At 35.9% G+C, this 13,310-nt stretch overlaps 1 protein-coding gene and 1 pseudogene across 2 annotated transcripts in view; one reads left to right on the top strand and one right to left on the bottom strand.

Moving 5' to 3' along the window:
- The window catches only part of CEP57L1 (centrosomal protein 57 like 1), a 77,509-nt gene that overhangs the window by 28,633 nt on the left and 35,566 nt on the right, over nt 1–13,310 (top strand). The window lies entirely within an intron of this gene.
- Nucleotides 10,595–12,445, bottom strand: LOC124529107 (ubiquitin-40S ribosomal protein S27a-like; annotated as a pseudogene).

Below are 13,310 nucleotides of genomic sequence, written 5' to 3'. Positions count from 1 at the left end.
ATCAATATTCACAAATCAACTTGCTACACCACATTAATAAAAGAAAGGATAAGAACCATATGATCCTCTTAATAGATGTAGAAAAAGCATTTGACAAAATCCAGCATCCTTTCTTGATAAAAACCCTCAAGAAAGTAGGGATAGAAGGAACATACCTCAAGATCATAAAGGCCTTATATGAAAGACCCACAGCTAATATCATCCTCAATGGGGAAAAACTGAGAGCTTTTCCTCTATGGTCAGGAACAAGACAGGGAAGTCCACTCCCACCATTACTATTTAACATAGTACTAGAAGTCTTAGTCTCAGCAATCAGACAACATAAAGAAATAAAAGACATCCAAACTGGCAAGGAAGAAGTCAAAATTTCACTCTTTGCAGATGACATGATATGCTATGTAGAAAACCCAAAAGACTCCACCTAAAAATTGCTAGAACTGATGGGGCGCCTGGGTGGCGCAGTCGGTTAAGCGTCCGACTTCAGCCAGGTCACGATCTCGCGGTCCGTGAGTTCGAGCCCCGCGTCAGGCTCTGGGCTGATGGCTCGGAGCCTGGAGCCTGTTTCCGATTCTGTGTCTCCCTCTCTCTCTGCCCCTCCCCCATTCATGCTCTGTCTCTCTCTGTCCCAAAAATAAATAAACGTTGAAAAAAAAAATTTTTTTTAAAAATTGCTAGAACTGATATATGAATTCAGCAAAGTCACAGGATATAAAATCAATGCACAGAAATGTTGCATTTCTATACACCAACAATAAAGCAGCAGAGACAGAAATCAAGGAATCAATCCCATTTACAACTGCACCAAAAACCATGAGATACCTATGAATAAGCCTAACAAACGAGGTAAAAGATCTGGTTTCTGAAAACTATAGGACACTCATGAAAGAAATTGAAGAGGACACAAAGAAATGGAAAAACATTCCATGCTCATGTGTTGGAAAAACAAACATTGTTAAAATGTCTATACTACCCAAAGCAATCTACACATTCAGTGCAATCCCTATGAAAATACCACCAGCATTATTCACAGAGCTAGAACAAACAATTCTAAAATTTGTATGGAACCAGAGAAGACCTTGAATAGCCAAAATAATGTTGAAAAAAAAAAAAAAGCAAAGTGGGAGGCATCATGATTCCAGACTTTAAGCCTATATTACAAAGCTGTAATCATCAAGACAGTATGGTACTGGCATAGAAACAGACACATAGATCAATAGAACACAGTAGAGAGCTGAGAAATGGACCCACAACTGTATGGTCAACTAATCTTCAACAAATGGTGTTGGGAAAATTGGGCAGCTACGTGCAGAAGAATGAATCTGGGCCACTGTGTTACACCACACACAAAAATAAATTCAAAATGGATGAAAGACCTAAATGGGAGACAAGAAATCATCAAAATCTTAGAGAACACAGGAAGCAACCTCTTTGACCTTGGCCATAGCAACTTCTTTCTAGACATGTCTCCAGAGGCAAGGGAAACAAAACCAAACATGAACTATTGAGACTTCATCTAAATGAAAATCTTCTGCACAGTGAAGGAAACAATCAACAAAATTAAAAGGTAACTTACGGAATGAGAGAAAATATTTGCAAATGACATATCAGATAAAGGGTTAATATCCAAAATCTATAAAGAATTTATCAATCTCAACACCCAAGAAACAAATAGCCCAGTTAATAAATGGGCAGGAGACCTGAACAGACACTTTTCCAAAGAAGACATATAGAAGGCTAACAGGCACATGAAAAGATGCTCAACATCGCTCATCATCAGGGAAATACAAATCAAAACCACGATTAGATACCACCTCACACCTGTTAGAATGGCTAAAATTAACAACACAGGAAACAACAGATGTTGGCTAGGATATGGAGAAAGGGGAACCCTCTTACCCTGTTGGTGAGAATGCACACTGGTGCAGCCACTCTGGGGAACAGTATGGAGGGTCCTCAAAAAACTAAAAATAGAACTGCCCTATGATCCAGCAATTGCACTACTAGGTATTTACCCAGAGGATACAAAAGTAAAGATTTGAAGGGACACATGCACCCCAATGTTTATAGCAGCATTAATCAACAATAGCCAAACTATGGAAAGATCCCAGATGTCCATCAGCTGATGAATGGATAAAGACATTGTGGTATTTATATATAATAGAATACTATTTAGCTATCAAAAAGAGTGAAATCTTGCCATTTGCTATGACGTAGATGAAGCTAGAGTGTATTATGCTAAGCACAATAAGTCAGAGAAAGACAAATACCATGTGGTTTCGTACATATGTGGAATTTAAGAAACCAAACAGATGAACATAAGGGAAGGGAATCAAAAATAAGATAAAAACAAGGAGGGAGACAAACTATAAGAGACTCATAAACATAGAGAACAAACTGAGGGTTGCTGGTGGGGTGTTGGGCGGAGGGATGGGCTAGATGGGTGATGGGTATTGAGGAGGGCACTTGGTATGATAACTTACTGAACCACCCAGGTGCCCCTCGATTGTATCTCCTAAGTATCTTTCATGTTTATCTCATCTACACCAGTCTTAATTCAGGCCTATATTTTTCCTTGTCTTAATTACTTCATCAACCTCTTAATTTGTGCCCCTGCCAATAATTCTTCCCCCTCCAGTCTGTCTATCTCAGAGCTATCCGAATAACCTTGTGAGAATGCAAACATGATCATGTTATTTTCCTTTATATATTTCATTGGCTCCACATTGCCTGATCCTACAAAAGACAAACTCTAGTGTGATGTACAAAATCTTTTGTGGTTTGGCCCTTGCATACCTTTTTAGCCATCTGTTACTGCCAACATTTATTTACTTTGCTCCAGCCAGATTCACTAGGGTCTATCATGTCCGTCAATTATTTTACATTCTATCTCTACTAAGCAGTATATCCAAATTTTGTATTCCTGTTAAGCCACTGTTTGCTTGTTTTGGTCTCTGTCTTTCACATTCTTCCTCAATGTCTGCTAAGCCTTGATTAAACAAACAACTTCTACCTCAGAGTCAGGCACTAAAAAACTGATTGGAAACTCTAAATCCATCCAATCCATATATTTCATCGTCTTTAGTATCTTTGTTAACTTGAGCTAGTCATATTCTGTCCCTAAGGATCGTCCCCTCTCCACTTAAGTATATAAAGTACCAATATTCTCAGAGCTGAATGTTCCTGCTTTGAGTCTACCCTACCGTCACCTGTGCTGAGTGTCCCTCAATCCAGATATACTCTGTAATTCTCTCTTCATAGAATAAAAAAAAAAAAAATCAGTCTCCCAAATGGGGGTAAAGGAGTCTTCTGGCTCCATAAAGAGGTGAAGGGAGTTTGGGCATAGAATTTACTTCTAAACTAAACTTTCATCCTGTTTCCTAGTGTTTGGCTGTATCTTAACTCTTAGAGAAGTACAGCTGATTTCTGAGCCATTTGGAGGTTCTGCAGGGTAAACTTAAAAAAATCACTTCTCTTACTTGGGTTAGGAGACTGCCTCTTTTGCATTAGCTAAATCTGTTACTATTTGTACATCTGTTTTCTATTTTTCCAAAATTTTGTTATTGTCCTTGCAGTTTATATCTTTTTTAAAAAAGCATTTTAATATTATTTTAGTGTGTTTCCAAGAGGGAGCAAAAGCTAGTGTGTATGTCCACTCTGGCATATTTACCTAAACTCCTCTTTCAGAACTGTTTGGAATTTTAAATTATTTCTGGCTTTACTTATTTTTCCACCAATCAGGAAGAGTTAGATGATCTCTCTCTTGTATTCCCATGACACTCTGTGTATGCTTTTGTTACGGAACTGATCCCATTGAGTCATGTTGTTTTTAACTTGTCTCCCCTACCACACATTGTTATGTAACCAATCTACAGAACTTTTTCATCTGGGAAAACTGAAACTCTGTAACTCCCCTTATACACCTCTCCTCAGCCACCATTCTACTTTCTGATTCTATGAGTTTGACTTCTCTAGACACCTTTTAGAAGGGAATCATACATTATTTGTCTTTTTGTAGCTGGCTTTTTTCATTTAACATCTGTCCTCAATGTTTATCCATGTTTTCATATATGTCAAAATTTCTTTTTTTAAGGCCAAATTATATTCCATTGTATGTGTATACATTTTGTTTAGCCATTGATGGGTATTTGGGTAGCTTCTACCTTTTGACTATTGTGAATGATGCCGGTATGAGCATGGTTGTACAGATACTTTTTCAAGAGACCCTGCTTTCAATTCTTTTGGATGTATCCAAAAGTGTGATTGTCTTTTAAGATATTAAAGACATATTTCTTTTTTAAAGAAAACAGTTTCCCCCTTTATAAAAAATAGAATGTTTTTCCTTTGGGGCTTTGATGATGTTTTGTTATGTTGAGATTCAGGTTATACATTCCTGGCCAGAATACTGCTTAAGTGACATGTCTTTTTCAGAGTTTCACATTCAGAGGCACAATGTCCCTCTTAACCTCTTAAGGGTTATGTTAATTTTAATCACTCAAAGTGTTCTGTTTCTTTATTATATAGTTACTACTTTTTTTTCTTGCATCTTATAAGCAATCTGTGGAAGAGACACTTAAGACCATGCAGATATTCTAGTTCTCATCAAAATTTCTACCCTTGAATTTAGCATTAAGGCTTCTTGCCTAAATCAGTCTTTACTATGAAGGCTGAAAAATGATGTTTTCTTTTCAAATTTTTATTTAAATTCTAGTTAGTTAACATATAGTGTAATATTGTTTTCAGCAGTAGAATTTAGTGATTCATTACATATAACACCCAATGCTCAACACAAGTGCCCTCCTTAATACCCATCACCCATTTAGCACATCCCCCATACACCCCCCTCCCTTAATTCTCAGTTTGTTCTCTATTGTAAAGAATCTCTTGGGGCGCCTGGGTGGCGCAGTCGGTTAAGCGTCCGACTTCAGCCAGGTCACGATCTCGCGGTCCGTGAGTTCGAGCCCCGCGTCGGGCTCTGGGCTGATGGCTCAGAGCCTGGAGCCTGTTTCCGATTCTGTGTCTCCCTCTCTCTCTGACCCTCCCCCGTTCATGCTCTGTCTCTCTCTGTCCCAAAAATAAATAAACGTTGAAATAAAAAAAAAAAAAAAAGAATCTCTTATGGTTTATTTCCCTTTCTTTCTTTTTTTTCCCACCTTCCCATATATTCATCTGTTTTGTTTCTTAAATTCCACATATGAGTGAAATCATATGGTATTTGTCTTTTTCTGACAGACTATTTTGCTTAGCATGATACACTCTAGCTCCATCCATGTTGTTGCAGATGGCAAAATTTCATTCCTTTTGATGGCTGAGTAATATTCCATTGTATGTATATACCACATCTTTATCCATTCAAAAATGATTTTCAAATCCAATAAGGGCTATTTAATTTAAAGTTAATTATGAATTGTGTTAAATAGATCAATTGGAATGTCAAGTGGTCAATATATTAAATGTAAGATTTGCTGCTACTATTAAATACATATATTATACATGATAATCATTGAAGTATAATGATTAAACTGCTTCTGAAATTTTAGAATATAATAATTATAGCATTCCTATAAAGTCATTACATATTTTTAAAATTTAGATATATAGTGTACTTTTTTTATTTTTAAGATTTCACTTTTAAGAAATCTCTGTACACAACATGGGGCTTGAACTCATAACCCCGAGATCCAGAGTTGCATGCTCTACCAACTAAGCCAGCCAGATGCCCCTATAGTGTGCTTTTCTTATTCTCAGTTTACAGATTGTTTACCAGGAACTCTACTGTCTGAATCCTCTTAGTGAACTCTATTTAATTAATGAGTAGCGAAATAATAGTCACCTTCTGCTATAGAAGAAAAACAAACTTTACAGTATGGAGTAGCTTTGAGAACTTTAGCTGAATGGAAAGTTATAAACTCTTTTTCCTTTTTAAAGCAAAAGTCTCATTCTGTGTTTGTCTAAAACATTTAGCATCTCTTAAGTAGGTCTAAAGCTGTTACAGTTTCAAGCAATATGGCAGATTTGATGTTCAGAGAAACCTTTGGCAAAGAACACGGAAATGATGTATAAAATGTTAAAACATTTATAGATTAAAACATATATATATGGGTGAGTTGGAAGCAAAGTAAGTGGAAAATATGAGGCTGTATGCAATGAGCAAGCCCAGTTCCATGGGGATAAAGGAGCTCTAGAACCCATTTTATCCTTGAGGTCACCTTCTGATCCCTCATGGCCCAACACCTGGGCATTAAGGAGGTGTTTCTGCTTGCATGGGACAGGAGATAAGTTCTTATGGGCATGCTCAGAGGTAAGTCTGGACACTGCAGTGTAAAGCTGGGATCCCCAAAGGATAAAACTTTCTGTTAATGATGGGAAAATAACCGCCTTTCAGAATGACACCATTGGGGGACCTGGGTAGCTCAGTCGGTTAAACCTCCGACCCTTGATCTCAGCTCAGGTCTTGATCTCAGGGTTGTGTGAGTTCAAGCCCTGCATTGGTCTCCGCAGTGGGCGTGAAGCCTACCTAAAACAAAAACAAAAACAGAATGACACTGTTTGTTTCATCCTTGGCTGTGAATGGAGTGGACAAAAAGAATCTCTCCTCATCACAGTTCTACTCCGATGTGGGTTTGGAGTTGGAATTCACACTGGCAAAAACAAATCTCAATATAAAAGTTCAGTTTAATGGTGCCTTGAGTTTGGGTGCCCTAAGATGGAAATCTTCTCTGAAGAAAAGTGCTTTAAATACTGGCTTTCGTCACGATCTCACTGTCCGTGAGTTCGAGCCCCGCGTCGGGCTCTGGGCTGATGGCCCAGAGCCTGGAGCCTGCTTCCGATTCTGTGTCTCCCTCTCTCTCTGCCCCTCCCCCGTTCATACTCTGTCTCTCTCTCTGTCTCAAAAATAAATAAACGTTAAAAAAAATTAAAAAAAAAAATACTGGCTTTGAAGTATCCCCATAAAGTTCTAAGCATATACCTTTAGAGAGTGTTCTTGGGATCAACACATGTGGTAGGGAGAGGAAGGAAGCTCTTTTAGGCAGAGAAGTCAAGCTTCATTGAAGACCCAACAAAGGTTTCACTGATACTACAGGAAGCTCTGGAGATGGGGTGATCCTTCAGAGTTCACTTGAGTTAGGACAAGAGGGTTAGGCCTTTTTGGATGAGCAGCCCTCATTGGATGTGGGATGCTCCTGGAAGGAGCCTTGACCTTAGGTGAGATAGTATTCTTTAGACAAAGCAACCCCAAAGAGGGCCAATAGCAAGAGCCACTTTCTGGCAGGATTCCCAGCAGCTGTGGAAAAAGTTCACATTCCTGAAAGGGAATCCAGGTAGTTCATCATAATGTCTACCACAGTGAGCAAAGAAAACTTATAGGTGAACATAGCAAACACTGACTTTATAAATCAAAATAATATTGTCTATTTTGTGTGGTTAAAATAAAAATAGAACTAAAAATTTCAGAATCATAGTATTTGGAGGGGAGTGATTGGAATTAATGCCTTCTAAGATCTGTTATATGGTAGAATACTATACAGCAGGGAAAAACGAATGCCATACAGCTTCATGTTCCAACATAAACAGCAAGATTCTTTGAATGGAAAAAGTGTGATATCATTTATGTAAAGTTTAAAAACCATCAACACCAAACAATATATTGTATATTAAGGATACATACAAATATGATAAAACTTAACAGGTATTAGAATGAGTAACACAAAATTCAAAGCAAGAATTAGGGAAGACACACAGAGGGCTTCCATAGCACTGTAACACTATTTCTTAATCTAGGTGTGGATACACAGAAATTTTTTTATTATAATTCCTTTAACTATACATATATGTATTATATATGTAGTAAATTATTTTTTTAAAAACTCTATTAAAGTAGAGTTTAAGGTATTTAGAAGGGAGAAATCTGCTGGTTTTGGTGACCAAAGTATGTTAAAGTTATCTCCTAGGTTAGTATTCAGTTGTGCTAATCTGGATCCAGTCAAGTCTACTGAGAATTAATCAGAAATGAATGATCAGTTATATGATTGAGTCATCTCCATTTGATTTATCAAATTTGCCCTCAAACAGGGGATGGGATTGCTCTTTTACAGGCCTTTCAGATCCAGTAAATGATGAAATTTGAAGTTTGAAAATGATTCTAAATTCTGCAGTAAGTTTTTATTAGATGAATTCAATATATAATAGTTATCACAGTAAATATTCAATGCAACATCTACATCAATAAATATAGAAGCTCTACTTTTTTCTCTTAAAATCTGTCTCATCCATAAAAATCAGAGAAAGCAGCTTTGAATTCAACAGGAAGATAGTGAGCTCTGTTTCTCTGGAGACATACAGTCGAGCTTAAATGACCTGTTAAAAATAGTGTGAGAATAAGTTTGTATTGAAAGAAAGGGTTAGAATAGATAGCCTCTAAGATGCTTTTGGACTTTACTAAGATTACATACTTTTATGTTTGATTCAGTGTTTCTTACTTCCCATTTCTCTTCAGGAGGCGTTTTCCTGATGACTCTCCATTAGGGTAGTCTTTGTTTAATAAATGTAAATCAGCCAGAGTTCTTAAGAGAGAATATTTTTCTCTAGTGTCATGGATTTTTGAGTGCAGGAAACTTGAGCTGTGTGACTTTAAGCAAATTAATTAGTGTCTCTGGACTTTGGCTCATACATCTATAAAATGAGAAGATTGCAGCTGATATAAGTTTTAAATGGATATGTGAAATTTTCCTATCAATTCTAGAACTCCCAAATATTTATGACTTATACAGACTTATGGTACCATGGACTTCTCCATATATTCTCAAACATTTTGAATATAGTCACTACTGTTTTCAGAAAACTAAAAAACTGAAATAGTCTTTGTTACCTCTTAATACTTTTCAGAGGAAAATACAAGATAATGTTTTTTTAAAAAACAGACTCTATTTCACTGTGTTCTGAAATTGATTGTAACTTAACCTTCAGATTAGTTATTTTGAATATCCCTGCAACGCAAATGTCTCATATTTTTTAAAATTTTACAACGCTATAATTTTTGAATGACACTTTAATTCTTAAGTCTATAGCAGTATTCTTGCACTTTTAATATAAACTATTAAGGGAATATTTTACAGTATATTAGGTAAAAATGCTAATATTTGGGTCAAAAACTAATAAAATTACATATAAATTAAATATGGGTCAAAAGCATAATTTTAGTTTTATTCTCCCATTTGATTATGCTGGAAAATTTTTAATTATTTTAAATTATTGCATACAGGATAGTCCATTAATAACTTCCCATTCAATTTATTAAGGTTAAGAAGTTACTAAAGGTCAATTATAGAGGAAAATAAATCAAGGCAGAATTACATAATTGTTTCACATCTTATCAAGCAGGAAACTCTAAATTGCGAATAACTTTATTACATCCTCTAAATAGCATAAACCTTAGGCTTCTGTTATTATGTCCTTGTCACTATTCTTAATGTTTCACTCTGCAACAAAATTATGAGTTGCAGTCAGTGTATTAGCTTTAATAGAGCTTTCAAGACAAATACCACAGGCTGGGTGGCTTAAATAAAGAAATTTATTTCTCACAGTTCTGGATGCCACAAGTCCAAGATCAAGATGTCAGCAGATTTGGTTTCTTCTGAGGCCTCTTTCCTTGACTTGCAGATGGTTGTCTTCCCACATGCCTTCACTTGGTCTTTCCTCTGTGTGCACACATCCCTGATACATCTATTTGTGTATCTAAATTTCCTCTTTTTATAAGGACACCAGTTAAATTGGATTAGAACGCATCCTAACGGTTTTATTTTAACTGAATCACCTTTTTAAATGCCCTACTCTAAATATAGTCACATTCTAAAATACTGAAGGTTAGAGATTTAACATATGAATTTGGGGGGTACAGTCAATGAAATTGTATATGGTTTTCTTACCTGCCATAGAAGTTTTCAAGAATGAAAATTATTGATTCTGTGCAAGTGGTTTGCATGCTCTGTATAGTTGTTTGTTTGCACTGTGACTTATGGCAGGTTAACTCAGGATGAATGATAGGACGTACTTTATGAGTGCTCTGTGATTTTAAGTCAGGTAATTGAAGTTCTCTTCAAAAAGACATCGTAATTTGAATCGAATTTGTATGTCTTTTGCTAATTTATCTTCCTCTAGTTGCCCTTTTCGTATGGGGCCCTTGGAACTATCTTTAGTTCTTACATTATACCATCAGTGGTCTCTTCCTCTTCAAAATCAATTGACTTTTTTTTTTTTAATCTAAACTACTTTCTCCTTCTTGAAACAATCTCTTCTTTGTTGTTGTTGTTGTTGTTGTTGTTGTTGTTAGTTCATGTCTTTTATTAACCCATATACAATTACTTGTCTTCCAGGGGTAACTGGGTGGTTCAGTCAGTTAAGCATCCGACTTCGGCTCAGGTTGTGATCTTGTGGTCTGTGAGTTCAAGTCCTGTGTCAGGCTCTGTGCTGACAGCCCGGAGCCTGAGCCTGCTTTGGATTCTGTGTCTCCATCTCTATCTGCTCCTCCCTCGTTCACACACTCTCTCTCTCTCTCTCTCAAAAATAAACATTAAAGTAAAATAAAACAAAAAAACAATTACTTGTCTTCTGGTTTGTTGAAGCAACAGTGTAACAACATTTGCCACAATAATGTCTGTCAAAAGTGACTAGTCATAAAAGTGTCTAGTCATTAAAACTCCAGCATCACATTCATCTGAAGGGCATTCCCGACAAAGGTGACTGATTTTGCCATTCTCATCCACCTTATAGTATTTCAGGATGGCCAGTTTAACCTTTCTCTTATGCTTATTCTTCTTGGGCATGGTGTAAGAGACTTCTTCCTTTTCTTAGCACCACCACAGAGTCTCAACACAAGATGGAGAGTGGACTCCTTTTGAATGTTGTAGTCAAAGTACATCCATCTTCCAGTTGCTTGCCAGCAAAGATCGGTCTCTGCTGATCAGGAAGAGTTCCTTATCCTGAATCTTGGCCTTCACATTTTCTATTGTATTGAAGGTTCAACCTCAAGAGTGATGGTCTTCCCCATAAGAGTTTTCACGAAAATCAGCCTCTTGGCAGTGGTTCTACCACAGATGGTGGATCAGAAAGTCCTCTCTTTGTTTTGACATCATAGTTTTCTGGTTCTTTTCCTTCATAGGTTTCTCTTTCTCTTGTTTTCCTTATCTGAAATCTTTTGTATTTAGACTCTTCCTTTAGGTGACTTCTATTCTATGGTTTTATATACCATCCATATGCTGACAATGTCATTGTTTATATTTCTGTACTAGAACTCTCCTCCAAGCTTTAGACTCTTCTATCAAACTACCTATTTCTTATCTTAACTTGGATGTCTCACAGTTAGAATAGTGTTTGACACATATCAGTACTATATGAGTATTAGCCATTATCCTTGTTTTCTTTTTAATAAATGGCACTATCATCTATCCAGTTATTTAAGCTAGAAACCTTGATTTCTCCCTTTTCTTCTCCTCTTAATCCAGTTCATCACTTGTGTCTTCAGGATACATCTTGCTTATATACAGTCTCTTCATCTCCATTTTCACCACCCTAATCCAAACATAGCATCATCTCTTACCTGGCTAACTGCAAATATCCCCAAACTATAGGCTGTTTAACATAGTGATTAAGAACCCAGGCTTTGGAATTGAACTGGCTAGGTTTAAATCCTGGCTCCACCACTTACAAGTTGTATGAACTTAGGTGACCTCTATTTCTTTATTTCTTCTTAGTGCCTCTATTTCTTTATTTATAAAAAAATAGTAATAATAACAACAACAACAACAACAATAATCCTAACCTCATAGGATTGTTACAAGGATTAGATGAGATACTGCATGTACAGGGCTTAGAATCACAGCTAAAAATTCAATATAAGTTGGACATTCTCAGATTTGCACAGGAGCAAGAGTGGTCTTTATTCAAATTGCTAACTTCTAACATTTTAAAAAATAAAGTCTTTCAGTTATATAAAAAGATTTACTAAATTATATAACAAATACCTGTATACCCCTCTGTAATCACCTGTCTTTTTGCATCCTCACCCACTTAACTACCATCCTGAGTTTGGTATTTATTATCTCATACTTGTCTTTATACTTTTGTTGCATATGAATATATCTCTAAACAATGTATAATATTTTTTTACATGCCTGATAACATATTGAACATATTCTTTGCATCTCCCTTTTTTTCTTCAACGTGTTTTTAAGATTTGTCCACGAGGGTACATGTTGCTGTTTCATTCATTCTTTTTTACTGCTGCATAGTAGTCCAATGAATAACTTTTGTCCCTTTCTTACTGGTATGTTATCTTTAAAGATTTAATTTGTGGGGCTTTATATCTTATTTTGTTAATAATTTATTAGCTATGTGCATGTAGGTACCCTCTCTCAGGCTATGGCTTTTCTTTTTACCTTTGTAATGGCATCTTGTGATGTATGTTTTTTATGTTAAAATAATCAGTCTTCTAACTTACAGTTAGGGGTTTTATGTCATGTTTTCAAAAGCCTTCAAAGCCCAAAGTTGCTAAAGACATTCTCCTATATGCTCTCCCAGACATATTTCTTTGTACATTTTGGTTTTTAACACATATGGATTTAACTTTTGATACAGTTTTGAAATAAGGATCCAGTTGTTTTTAAATTTCGAGAATCAGTTTTTCCCTCACCAATTATGAATAGCCTAACTATTCTCCACTGATAAGAAGTTCCCTTTTTGTCATATGTCAAGTTATTATACAGGGTTTGGTCTGTTTCTGAGATGTGTTCTGTTAGTCTGTTAATCACTCCTGACTGTTTCACTGACTTAATTATTTTAGTTTCATGGTAAGTCTTGATAACTGACAGGACAAGTTTCTTCATCTTATTGTTCTTCAAAAATCTTTTGACGATTCTAGGCCTTTTACCTATTTTCTTGCCTTTAAAAGAGCTTTGAAATGTAAAAAATGATATTTCCTTGTTTTCTTTTAAAATAAATGTTTGTTTACCTTTACCACATGAGACACACTCTGTTTCCTACTAGATTTAATTCTGTTCCATTCCATTGTACTTCACCTGAAATATGTTTTCTTTCAAAATAAATATGGCTACCATTTATCAAATACATATTTTGCTCACAGTGCATACTTGCAGACATAAATTCTAAGTGCTTTATATACATTATCATATTTTGTCTATAGCACCCCTATGAGATACTACAATCCTAATTATGTAGATAAGGAAATTGAGACCCAGAAAAGTTTAAAAGTGTTTCTAAAAGTCAGAAAGATGGTAAGTTGGAGATCAGAATTTGAA

The sequence above is a fragment of the Lynx rufus genome, unplaced genomic scaffold (genome assembly GCF_022079265.1).
Source record: "Lynx rufus isolate CCGP_SWC_20201006 ecotype Redwood Valley unplaced genomic scaffold, mLynRuf1.p SCAF_6, whole genome shotgun sequence".
Taxonomy (NCBI): domain Eukaryota; kingdom Metazoa; phylum Chordata; class Mammalia; order Carnivora; family Felidae; genus Lynx; species Lynx rufus.
The sequence above is the reverse complement of the archived record's forward strand: the minus strand, read 5'-3'. Positions and strand labels throughout refer to the sequence as shown.